Source organism: Tenrec ecaudatus, chromosome 5 (genome assembly GCF_050624435.1).
Source record: "Tenrec ecaudatus isolate mTenEca1 chromosome 5, mTenEca1.hap1, whole genome shotgun sequence".
NCBI classification, from domain to species: Eukaryota; Metazoa; Chordata; class Mammalia; order Afrosoricida; family Tenrecidae; genus Tenrec; species Tenrec ecaudatus.
This window is the reverse complement of record NC_134534.1, coordinates 17,381,871-17,390,636: the sequence shown is the minus strand read 5'-3', so window position 1 is coordinate 17,390,636 and position 8,766 is coordinate 17,381,871. Positions and strand designations below refer to the sequence as shown.

Genomic DNA, 8,766 nt, shown 5'->3' with positions numbered 1-8,766 from the left:
AAATAGATCAAGGTCTGATTTTTGAACTCTAGGCATGTCCTTCAGTCAGGTCAGATGGGGTACCGTGCTCTGGCCCCAGAGTCTGTCCCTTGTACTCCCTCAAGGGCTCCCTGCTCTGCTCTCATGGTTGCTCTGCTGCACACCTTTAGTGGTTTGCCTCTGTGTCACAGGTTCAGTCTGGGCCAGTCCCAACACTGAGTCACCAGTGTTGTCTCCCTTAGGCCCTGGGCCAACAAGGGACGGTGTGTGGGATCAACCATATGGTCCACTCTGTGCATTGGCTCTTCAGAGCGGGGATATTGTCCTCCAGGTCTGTTGGGCCAGGATGTGCTCCACTCTCTCTTCCTCCCCCTTCATTTGCTCCCGAGTGTTCTGATCAGCCATATCCCCGAGCTGCAGCTTCAGTGCGTCCTCTAAAGTAAATTCTTCTGGGGGGAGGGACAGTTGTCCACGTAGCTGGTATGGGGGCCGAGCCCTCAGGCTGCTCCACTGGCTCCCCACTCCATGCTGGCATGCTGCATTTGCATCCCGGAACACTGGATTTAAGTCTGGCCCCTCTTTTCCTGTGGAGACACAAACAGTACCCTCCTCTGGAGACACCTCCATCTTTTAAGGCCGTGTAGAATGAGCTAGGTCATAATTTCTACTCGCATTTAAGAGATGAGAACACTGAGTCCCGGGAAAGTGAGTCATTTAAAGCTGCTTGTTGATTCTGGGGGTTGGCCCAGGCCAGGGGCAAGCGTTCTGATTCTAGTTTAAAGCACTCGGCTCTTCCAACTAACTCAATGTGACAATTGGGCTAATTTTGCATTACATATGGAATGCCCTTAGTGTAGTGGTGACTAGATGGACCGACGAGGAGAAAGTAAGCCGGCTGTTAGAATATCCGATGACTGACTAACCCTTAAAACAAATTCAAGGAAAACCATGTCAAGTTATAGACATGGAGCTACATTTTCAGGACACGTTGTGGGCACATTTCGGAGACTCAGAATGGTAGCTTGACAAAAGCCTACAGACTGGGTTGTCAGCTGTTGAGAAAAGCAATTGTTTGGAAAGGCACGATCACTTTAAGCATTGCTCCACCTACAGCTGTGTTGATAGAGCTATTCGCCAAAAACAAATCAAGAATGCAAATAAAGTATTGTATGGTAAGAAAACCCCCAAATCACGTTTTCCAGATGATTTAGAGAAAATGAATTCAGGGACTCAGTGTTTTCAAGAACAATTAGGGTTACCGCAAAATTGTTCATCTTTGTTAAGGATATGGTTTAATCAGTTATAATGGGAAGGTCTGACAGGAACTTTGACAAGGGTAGAAAGCTGAATTTTTGGTGTTTATAGTTACACAGATTGCATGGAGTATTGAAAATATTGTCTAAGACTTTTTTATATATATATATATATAGCTGGAACCAGGGCTTCAAAAGGGTTCACACTGGTCCAACCCTTACTGAGAACTTGAATTTCCACTCCAGATGGCTGAATCAGAATCCACAGTTTAACAAGACACTCCTCTGATTCTCAAGCATCCTAACATGATTACATGTGTACTTCTAAGAATCACCTAGGGATTTATTAACATATACATTCTGATTTAGTATATCTGGCATGGAAATGTACACTTTTAGCCTGGGAAAAACTGGTCCATTCTTATGGACCAGTTCTAAACTCTGGCTGAATCCAAAAGAGCAGATATTCAGGCTTTAGGAAGGGCCCATTATTGGTGACCTGATGGACTATTAATTGCAAGGTTTGTGCTTCAAACCCACTAGTCCTCCCATAGGCGAAAGATCAACCTATCTGCTCCCATAAAGATGTATGGCCATGTGGACTCTCTATAAGGTTACTAGGCATGAGAAGCAACTGGATGGCAATAACTTTACTATTGGTGGATGGAAATGATGAGAGATTTAAGCTATTGGTAATTAGTTCAGGAAAGACATTTGATAACCCTAGCACGAGGTATGTGAAACCATCATGGCACAGTAGTGATGTGTTGGGCTAGGATCCACACGGTCAGGTTTTGGAAACCACCAGTCTCAGGGGCAGTGCTCTGACACTATGAGCCAGCATCTACTAGACAGCAATGAGCTAAGCAAGAGGTGTCAGTCTCCCATTTAAAATTCTGTGAGTACCTCACAATGATGGGGTGGGTGTGCTCCACAAATGTACATTTAAGGCCTACAGTACGCTTTGAGAGGAGACCAGTGGCACTGTGGGATGAGCATCGGGCTGCTAATTGCAAGAATCAAACCCACAAGGCTTTCTGATCCAGCAAATATTTAAAGCTTAGAAACCCACAGGGCGAGTCAACTCTGTTCTCTAGGGCTAATATGAGTTGATATTGACCCAATAACAATTGAGTTTGGAGTTTTGTTTTTGGATGTTCAGAAAAAACACATTAGTGTCAATCTCTGCCATCAAGTAGCTTACAAGCTAAAGAGAACAATGGACCAATATTTTAAATACAATTTGGACATGCAGATAATATTGTGCATCAAGGTTATTCAGACATTGCAGAAGTAGAATAACTGAAATAGCTCAGAAGAATCAGGGACGTTTTCCTTTGGGAGGTAATGTATTGGCTCCCACGTCACCTCTGCTGTCCTATATATAATGTAAATGATAATGAAACTACAGCATTGATGTTTAGAATAGAAAATAATTTTTTTCCTTCAAAATTATCTATTGACTCCAGATGCAGGGAGGTTAATTAATGAGCCCGAGAGGGTGGGGGAGCAATGCCAAGCTAAACGGAGCCGTTCCATGTATGCGAGGTCCAAACCCGTTTGCATTGGTCCCGGAGGGCACAGAGGCTAACTGCTTGGTAATGAATTTTGTTTGAATGTATTTTCTTAGTCATATTAAGAACAGCTCCAAGAAGAGAAAGAATAAGTTTCCCTCCCCAGAGGGTTGATTGCAAGTGTTTATTAGCCTGTTTTGACCATGCTTTCAGTGTAGAATTACCTTTTGTGTTCCCCTTCTAGAACATCCGTTGTCAGCAGTCCTCTAAACAGACTTCATTCTGCGTCATTCACCAAAGTGTCTGTTACACTTCTCCCAAGTCAACAAATACATTTCTGGAAGAGAGTAACTTCCTTCAAATGGTCTATAGTGCGGATAGAAATGGAAATGCTTTTTATTAGCCCAGAGTCAATTAACACATGCATACATTTCCCTTGGTTGAGGGATGTCCTCCTGCTGACCTCATGCACCAGGCATGAGATACTGTCTGGTCCAGAGCTGTCCCCAGATCAGTTAGCGATCAGACACTTGCATTCCATGGTTGTTTTTTTTTCTGGCTGATTTTAAAAGTTGATGGCCAGGCCTTTCTTTCTAGTCCATCTTAATCTGCAAGTTCTCCCCACACTTGTGAATGAACATAACTAAACTTTCAGAGAGGTTGGTGGTGGTTGTGCATGAACTGTGTTGACTGTCACTTGAACCTGGGGCATCTGCATGGAAAGCCAGGCTTCTAGGACTGGATTACCCTAAAGACCCTTGGTGATCGCAGCAACATTATAGTACAGAGGGGCCGACACCACCGGGACTCTAAGGCTAGGAAGTTTTGGAAGTAAACAGCCACATCTTCCTCCCGTGGAGGAGCTTTGTGTGTTCAAACCACCGTTTTTTAGTTAGTAACTGAAGACTTCACCCCCTTATACCGCTAGAACCACTTTTCTTAAATAAATACCCCTGCCCCACAAAAAAAACAAAAACCAACAGTTGCCATTGGGCTATTTCTGACTCATACACACACATGGATGAAATGAAATCATAGCATGTATGAGAGAACTTTAAAAAGTTCATGGAAAAGTGGAAGGAAACATGATGGACCTTGTCCATGAACTTTTTGAAGACCGCCTTTGTACATGTACATACATGTTCAGCATTTCAGTTCTCAGAGGATTAAGCACAGTATTCTGCACCCATATTCCAGAATGCACCCTGGCACAGGTGCCCCAATGGGAGGGATTCCTTTGGGTCTAGAAGTTCAGATGCTCACAGTCGTAGTATTTTAGTACAAAGATGTGCACAGAAGTACATTAAGAGCTTTTCTATGTGGATGTGAAAGCTATCTTTCGTTTGCCCCTTCATTCAGAAAACAACCTGATTTAGAGACCTTATTGACCGACTACAGGTATGGGTCACATAATGCCCACCCAGCCAACCCTCTGGGCCACCATCACTGCGCAGACCATTCCTCCATACTCCGCCACCTGCTCCCGCTGCAGCAATTGTGGCAGCCGAGGTGCTGAGAACAATTGGAAATAACCCCCCTTGAGCTTTAAGATACACTCACATACTGTAAATTCACATAACATGCATCACAGACTTCTTGTGGGCATTACATGATGCAGACTTCTGTAATAATTTCCTGTTGCCATTGTAACAAGTTACCAAAAGCTCAGTGCCAACCCCCCCGACCCCCAAACCACAAGTCCATTGCCTTCCAACAGAACTCAGCGGTCCGCAGTTAAGTACAGGTGTCCACGTCTGCAATCCTTCGGCAGGCTGTTTCCATTCCTTGGCCATTTCGTCTTCTAGAGTCCACCCAAGGAACTGGGGTGGGTAGTGCAGTGGGGAAGCACTCCACGCTAACTTAGTGGCTGGCAGTTTGAACCCACCAGCTGCTCCACAGAAGATAGACGAGTCTGAAAGGTTATAGTGTTGGGACTCCTGAGGCCTTTCTACTAGCGTTGAGGTGGAATTGACTGGACAACAGTATGTTTGGCTGGTTGGTTAGAAACCACCTGAATTCCTTGGCTCATGTCACCTCCCTCCATCTCTAAAGCCTATTATTCCCACCTCTGCTTTACTTATGAATACGTTTCTCTTACTCTGACGCTCCTGACTCACTTGTGTAAGATTACCGCAGCCCACCGGGATCATCAAACACACGCCATTGCCATCACGCGGACTCAGACTCAGAACGACCCCACTGGACAAACTAGAACTGCCCTGGGCGTTTCTGAGAAACACACTGCTGAATTTGCGATTAGCAGACTAGTACTTAACCCACTGGAAAGTCTGATAAGTCTCTCTGGTGGTGTAATGGTTATGCATTGAGCTGCTAATTATAAGGTTAGCATTTCAAAACCACCAGCTACTCCACAGGAGAAATCCAAGGTTTTCAGCTCCAGCAAAGATTTCTAATTTTGGGAACCCACAGGGCAGTACTACGCTGTCCGGTAGGGTCTCTATGTCAGAAGGAAGCCAATGGCAGTGAGTTGAGTTATTTGCTATGTAAGTTATTTGTGTTTATTGGGAATTAAAATGTGAACACAAGGGAAGGTGCATTGTGCGTAGCCTACCACATACATCAATAAAAAATAAGTAAATGAGCACTTAAAACCTTGACAAAATGAAGGGCCATGAAGGATTCCTTCTGTTTCTCTCTCGCTCTCTTCCCCCCACCCCTGAAAATTATGAAACTGTAGCAAAAACATCAGAACACAATTATGGCCAAGAGAATATAAGCACAGTAGAAATGAGATGGCGTCCCTTCATCTCTGCCACAAAGACCAAGACCTTTTGCCAAGAAATCATAGTTTCTAATTGCTGGTGTGATCATGAACTGAAAATAGATTGCTACATGATGTAACTAATATATATATATATATATATGTATATATATATATATAGAGAGAGAGAGAGAGAGAGAAGAATTAGTTGTAAAATATTTATCAGTATAAAACCAAATAATCTTAACAACCTTAACAGATACGAACACCTCAAAAACAGTTTAGAAGCATGAACTGGGAGGGGTTACAGGCAAAATGATGTCCTACAAGTATAAATCAGATGTCTACTTGTGCCAAAGGTCAATGATCAATCACAGCAATGTGTCATTAGGCAGCCTGAGTGGTGGAGTGGGTTATGTGTTGGGCTGCCAACTGCAGGGTCAGCAGTTTGGAAGCACCCCTTGGGAGATAGATGAAGCTTTCTACTCTCAGAAACATGTACAGTTTTGGAAACCCACCAGAGAAGTTCTACTTACTCATACAGGGTCCTCACGAGTAGGAATCAAAGATGGAGCAGGAACGCTGGCTTAGAAGGGGACGATCAGAAGCTAAGATCCACATAACTCCCACCACACACATCCCAACATTTTTTTTTTGAATTGCCTAAGTTAAAGGCATATCTACTGAAACCAGAGAGGGTAACAGGGCTGGGAAGGGATTTAAAGCAAATGCCCAGTCATTGCCTAGGGTGCCAATGCTGGGGGTAGAGGAAGGTCAAGCCCTGGCATTTATTAAGCACCAAATGAGTACGTTAGAAACTACCATGCATCATTCAACTGATAGAAATTCTGTGGACTAGAAATTCTTGTGCGTGGTTTATTGATGGGGATTACAGAGAACAAAGATACAGCAATGAGAAAAAATATCACATAGTAGTCTGGTGGCAAAATGAAAATTCCCAATTGGGTCCTTTTGCTTCCAATGTCCTTATCACGCTAGCATGTTAGTCCACACTGACGTGAATTTTTCCAGGGCAAAGCTCCAGCTTTGTACTTTTTTTCCATAGAAAGCACGAGTGAAGCATAGTCTTTTAACTACAGCGAATTGTACTTGATTTTATCGGTTGATGTGATGATATTGTGGGAGGCAGGTAGACGCCATAATACAAAGCAAACAAACAAAAACCAGCTCATTGCTTGCGCTCTCAAGACAAACAAAAATCCTATTCATGAAGAAGTGGTTGGGTGTGAACCCACCAAATATTAGACAGTATTCTAACAGTTAAAAATCTACTATTTAACTAGGTAGACAGAACTCATGCCCATGGGGTGTTTATTGCTTCAGTGGGGAGCAAATGAGTTATATTAACATAATAATAAGGTGAAATGATTAAGGCCAGTGGAATTGGGCATGCAGAGATGTGGGACCTCAATTAGTTTCTAGAGAATTACAATTATCTACCAAGAATTAATGGCATATGACATGAGACATGAAGCTTAGTTTTATTTTGTTGTGAGTTGCTATTGCTTTGACTCCATGTCATGGTGACCCCAAACTACAGAAGAAAACATTGCCTGGTCTTGCACCATCTTCATGATTATTGATTTGCTGAGTCTACTGTTGTATCGCCTGCATATTCTGAGTGCCTTCCATGCTAATGTGTCATCTTTCAGAACTATGCTGGACCAAATTCTGGGTTTTCATTGGCTAATTTTAGGAAGTCAATGATCAAACCTACCCTCTTTGTTGGCCCTGTTGATATTCTACACACAAAAGCATAGTCTCCAGTCTCATCACTTGGACGCAGCTCAGAATGATGGTGAAGTCAGGGAAGAGGAAATGATCTCATGCATCTTCCTATGGGAGCATCCCTAAGGTAATTCCTCGTGCACGTAGGTTAAAGATATATTCTCTACTAACTGGATTTAAAATGGTAAATTCACAAAGAGGAGGGCCATTTCAGAAAGTGTATTAATTCAAACCCATAAGGATGTTGAAGCTTAATTGGGGGAAATGTGAACTTTTTCCTTCTGTTCTAGTGTATCGCATATGACTGGGTCTATAATCAAAAAAAAGAGAAAGAAATTGGAACACTTCTCTCTTCATGGTTTTCATCTTCTGTGACACATAGGAATTAAGGAACTTTGATACTCTGTACTTCAAAACAAAGGTTCTATGAGATGTAGACTATTTTTATTATTATCTTTTTATTTTTAAAATTATTAGAAATTTACTACTTCGTAGGCTAAACATACGAAAAATATTTAGGCTTTACACTGTTACAATCATCTTTAAATCATTGGCGTATCTTGCAATAGTTATGTACAGAAGAATTCATTATCAGATGTTAAGAGTTACAAGATAAGATGTGGAATTAGCTAGGACAAAGAAAAACATTTTAATTGCCCTTTGAATTAGAAGTGTTTAGAGTATTCAATTTTCATCTACCACCATCATTGATATATAGTCCTTGTAATGGATTGAATTGGATTCTGGATCAATTGCAGCAGACAGCATTTCTTCCATTTCCTCTTGAGAAAAAGGTTCCCCCTCTTCAGTCATATACTTGACCAATTCTTCCTTAGTGAGAAACCCACGTTTAGCTGGATCTAATACCTCAAACGCACGAAGAAGGATATCTTCTAGAATTGGTCTGTATCTTCTTTCCAGTAGTACTTCTGTCATCACTGGAAGAAATTTTTCTAATCAGATGTATCCAGTGGGTTCTTCTTCTTCTACATCTGCAATCAGGTCATGCAGCTCTCCTTCACTGGGGCAGCATCCCAATGACCGGATAATTGTTCCAATCTCTCTCACATCCACTGTATTGTTCGACTCATGGTCAAATACTTCAAAGGCTTCTTTGATCCTTTTGTGAAATTCTGTTACTGCAGTCTCTGGGCTTTCCCAGTCTTTATCCTCCGCCATCTTGTTGCGGATTTTTAAATTGCCAGTACATATTCCGCGTGTAGGAGCCCTGGTGTTATGAGGAGAGCTACTACCTTTTAAGATTAGCAGTTCGAAACCACCAGCCACTCTGTGGGGGAAAGATGAGGTTTTCTGCTGTAGTAAAGATTTACAGCCTAAGAAACTCACAGAGGCCATTCTACGCTGTCCTTCAGGATTGCTAGGACAGAATTGACTCAATGGCCATGATTTTGATTTAAGTTTACTCAGCATGTAGCCCAAAGCTTAGCTAGTTTCATTGTTGCTCTGCCGCCATCAGTGCTGTCCAGAAGGACTTAGGGAAATAATCAAACGTTCTATCAATCTGATCATTTCGGCATGGTGCCCAAGG

General features: G+C 42.4%; 1 pseudogene; it reads right to left on the bottom strand.

The window, feature by feature from the left end:
* Window positions 1-7,740: 7,740 nt before the first annotated feature.
* Window positions 7,741-8,401, bottom strand: LOC142448658 (dynein regulatory complex protein 8 pseudogene; annotated as a pseudogene).
* Window positions 8,402-8,766: the final 365 nt, after the last annotated feature.